This window comes from Bubalus bubalis, chromosome 4 (assembly GCF_019923935.1).
Source record: "Bubalus bubalis isolate 160015118507 breed Murrah chromosome 4, NDDB_SH_1, whole genome shotgun sequence".
Classification (NCBI taxonomy): domain Eukaryota; kingdom Metazoa; phylum Chordata; class Mammalia; order Artiodactyla; family Bovidae; genus Bubalus; species Bubalus bubalis.
The window spans coordinates 75,407,613-75,412,345 of record NC_059160.1 but is presented as its reverse complement, the minus strand read 5'-3'; positions in this window follow the sequence as shown (position 1 = coordinate 75,412,345).

Genomic DNA, 4,733 nt, shown 5'->3' with positions numbered 1-4,733 from the left:
TCACACCGGGCCGCATAGGCCCCTAAACCCGCGAGCTGGCCGAGGTGCGCCGGATGCGCGCCCCCTGCCGTCCGAGAGCACCGCGCCGGAAGCCGCGGCCCATCCGGGCTTTTGAGCGCGCGCGCGCGCGCGCCAAGGCCCCGCCGCCTCCGCCCAGTAGGGGCGGGGCTGGACCCGGCGGCCTCGGCAAAGGGGCTCGTCTCGGAGCAGGCGTGAGGCTTCCTGAGTGAGGAAAGGTTACTGGGCGCGCGCGAACGAACCAGATCGCGAGTTCCCAGCGAGTGGAGGGGATCTCTGGTCCTTCCCGCCGCCGCCTAGTTTGGGCGCCAAACTTGGGACTTCTTTATCCGTTGGTTATTTTTGTATTTGGTGTGTTTACACTTCCAGATCGCGATGGAAACTCAGGCAGATGTGAAGCTAAGCGCCGCTACCAAAAGAGAAACCAAAATTAACAGCTGTGCGATATATTAAGCCCGCACCACCGGTTGCTGGAGTTGTATACAAATAAGTTATTTCAAAGCTTGTTTTTTAAAAGTATGATTAAAAATAGCACAGTGTGGGCTTGTTGAGGGATGCATACAGTATTTTAGTTGGAGGAATAAAAGACTGGTGGTTAGCGTTCAGACGAACGGGAGTAGAGAACGGTTACCTTAGGCTTTTAGAGTGGGCTTTTTTATCTATATATGAATGTATTCATTCCCATTAAAAATATATTTATTAGGCATTCAGGACTGAAAGACTCACCTACTTTGTCTCTTTTTGCACATAAGCCTGGCCGTCTCAGAAATGAGCCAGGACGTGAGAACTGAGTTGGCTCAACCCAAAAAGTAAAGAACAGCTCATTATTTGAACTGTTCATTACAAAGAACAGCTTCTTCGCCCAGGAAGCGATTAGTTCCTTGTAAACAAAGAAGTTTCGGATAAAGTTATATCTTTCCCTTCTCCCACCCTCTAATCTTCTAGAAAGTAATCTTTTTTAAACATCAGTTCAGTTCAGTCGCTCAGTCGTGTCCGACTCTTTGCGACCCCATGAATCGCAGCACGCCAGGCCTCCCTGTCCATCACCAACTCCCGGAGTTCACTCAGACTCACGTCCATCGAGTCAGTGATGACATCCAGCCATCTCATCCTCAGTCGTCCTCTTCTCCTGACCCCAATCCCTCCCAACATCAGAGTCTTTTCCAATGAGTCAACTCTTCGCATGAGGTTGCCAAAGTACTGGAGTTTCAGCTTTAGCATCATTCCTTCCAAAGAAATCCCAGGGCTGATCTCCTTCAGAAAAACATAGTGGTCACTAAATTGATTTAATCTAATTGCTAACATGATCTTCAGGGATTTATTCGGGCTTTATAAAGAACTCATCTTTATCAAATATAGTTAAGTTTCTGGTTGTAAAAGTGTGTGCTTGACACAGGATAAAATCTCAAGCGATGAAGAAAACAGCATAAAAAGATAAATTATGCAATTTGTTAACGCCAAGTAAAGGAACAGGTGTGTGCTCTGAGTTGAAAAACAGGATTGCTCAGTGAATACTAGGCAGTGCACAAAGGCTTCAGAGACCTTTAGATACAGTCCAGGCACAAGAAAAATATTCAAAAAGCCCAAAAGTGAAAATATAAAGGGCTGTTTCAGAAACAAGTTTGTCTTGCATAAGAAACAAGAAAAAGAATTTTAAGAATTTGGATGTTTCCTTAAATGTCCAACAAAGGAAATTTGGGCTTTGGACAGGGTAGGCAGTGGACAAAGGGGAAGAATGTAAACTGGTGAATTGCTTTAAACTGTTTTTAACAGCATCACCATGACCAAATTCATGAATAGTCTGGCAAGCCTCCTCTGGACCAAATTTCCCCCTTCTCTTTGGCCTCGTATTTGAAAAAATCTTCTTGGCAGAATTAGTAGAGCAGAAACAAAGGGCAGAACTGATCAGATTAGTCTTTTTTTTTTTCTAATGGAAGCAAAAAAAGAAGGGCAAAAATGAAGTGATAGTATTTGGAGTGTTGGGGGAAAAAAGAGATGAGGCAAGGATTCTATATTTCAGGGAAAAGAGACTGAAAATTAACTTAGTGTAACAAGCACTCTCCAAGGCCCCTACTGGTAAAGAAGATGGTCATACTCCTTGCCATCATAGCACCTAGCAGGAAGACTATGAATTTACACACAAAGAAATAATGATACTGCTGACCAGAAGCCTGGAAGAAATGAAGTTGAATGAGTTGTTGCATTTTGGATGATGCACCACAGAATGAAGAGCTCATGGTAGAAAATACAGAAATGAAACTCATGCCGAAGACAGACTATCAAGTTTAGGTATCATTTCAGGGGCCTCCAGAGAGCTCCAGTACCACAGTCCCTTCTGTCTCAGCACAGAAAGAATTCAGTGAGAGGCAAGGTGATAGAGAAGAAGTGATATACAGATAGGCTCTTGTGAGGCTTACAAGCAGGAGGGCAAGGGGATGCCACACCCCAAGAACTTGGTATAGTTTTATAATCAACGGAAAAGTGGGGAGGGAGAGAAGAACTTCTTTGTCTTGCTCAAATAGATGTCATGCTTCCATTATCAGTTCCTCCTCCAGGTTGAGCAAGGGAGTTTTCTTGTCCCTACATGGTCAAACTAGGCTTCCTTGGTGGTTCAGCAGCAAAGAATCCACCTGTCAATCCAGGAGACGTGGATTTGATCTCTGGGTCGGGAAGGTCCCCTGAAGAATGAAATGGCAACTCATTCCAGTATTCTTGGCTGGGAAATCCCATGGACAAAGCAGCCTGGTGGGCTACAATCCAAATGGTTGCAAGAATCAGACATGACTTCGCAAGTAAACAACAACAGCAACACTGCCAAGCTAGGTCCACAAATTGTTTTTTACATCTGCAAGAGCACATTCTAGGGATTATTAACTGAGCTCACTGGGCAGGATGTGTGTGTCATGCCACCATTGTTTTATTGTTTTGGGGCATGTTTTGTTGTCTGGTTTTATTGCTAAGCAAGCCTGCTTGATTTTGTGGTTAAGCAAACCTGCTTTCTTGAATAATCATTAACTTACAGGAGTCCTCCCTATTTTTTTCCTACTTACAATCCCCTAGTGGGATTAACAGTTTAATCACTTACTTTGTCCATTTACTCTGTCCCTATCAGTTGGCTCTACACTTAAAACCTGATGAGTTCCTCAAAGGAAAGAGACTAAATTGGGATAAAGTAGCAAGGGAACAAACAGCAGAAAATGAGAGATGACCAGAAGGCCAACCAATGCCTGGCCATATGGTAGTGTCTCAAAAACCACAGAAGCCAAGTAATGGTACTGAATACTGCAGAAGTCAAAGAAAATGAAGAAAGAAAACACACTGGATCCGTTCACTCTAAAAGCAGTTCCTGGAGGGGAAAGGGGTAGCTAGGGAGTTTGGGATGGACATGTACACACAGCTGTATTTAAAATGGATAACCAATGAGGTCCAACTGTATAGCACAGATAACTGGGCTCAATGTTGTGTGGCAGCCTAGATGGGAGGAAAGTTTAGAGGAGAATGGACACATTTATATATGGCCGAGTCCTTTTGCTATTCATCTAAAATGATCACAACATTGTTAATCTGCTATATCCCTATACAAAATAAAAAGTTTTTTAAAAAAACAAACCAGTTACTGCTGTTTGCGACTTTACTATTAAGGAAAAAATGCAGACCAGCTGCTGCTGTTTCCCTGCAGGCATCCATCCCATCCATGGATGTCCTTTATTACTCTGCCCTTGCTGTGCTGCCTGGAGGCTTCTCTGGAGGCACCTTCTGCTTAATATTTAGCAACATTGTTCTTGATACCCTCCTTTGTTCTAAGAGATGGAGATACCTTGAGTATCTTTGCGGTCTTTGGCACCTAAGCTCTGCAAACACAGGTACAATAGACTTTTATCCTGGTCCAAGAGCCACTTCTTACTCGCATTTATTCAGTTCAGTTCAGTCACTCAGTCATGTCCGACTCTTCGCAACCCCATGAATGGTAGCACGCCAGGCCTCCCTGTCCATCACCAACTCCCAGAGTTCACTCAGACTCACGTCCATCAAGTCAGTGATGCCATCCAGCCATCTCATCCTCTGTCGTCCCCTTCTCCTCTTGCCCCCAACCCCTCCCAGCATCAGAGTCTTTTCCAATGAGTCAACTCCTCGCATGAGGTGGCCAAACTACTGGAGTTTCAGCTTCAGCATCATTCCCTCAAAAGAAATCCTAGGGCTCATCTCCTTCAGAATGGACTGGTTGGATCTCCTTGCAGTCCAAGGGACTCTCAAGAGTCTTCTCCAACACCACAGTTCAAAAGCATCCATTCTTCGGCGCTCAGCCTTCTTCACAGTCCAACTCTCACATCCATACATGACCACAGGAAAAACCATAGACGAGACGGACCTTTGTTGGCAAAGTAATGTCTCTGCTTTTGACTATGCTATCTAGGTTGGTCATAACTTTCCTTCCAAGGAGTAATCGTCTTTTAATTTCATGGCTTCAGTCACCATCTGCAGTGATTTTGGAGCCCAGAAAAATAAAAGTCTGACACTGTTTCCACTGTTTCCCCATCTATTTCCCATGAAGTGATGGGACCGGATGCCATGATCTTCGTTTTCTGAATGTTGAGCTTTAAGCCAACTTTTCACTCTCCTCTTTCACTTTCATCAAGAGGCTTTTTAGTTCCTCTTCACTTTCTGCCATAAGGGTGGTGTCATCTGCATATCTGAGGTTATTGATATTTCTCCTG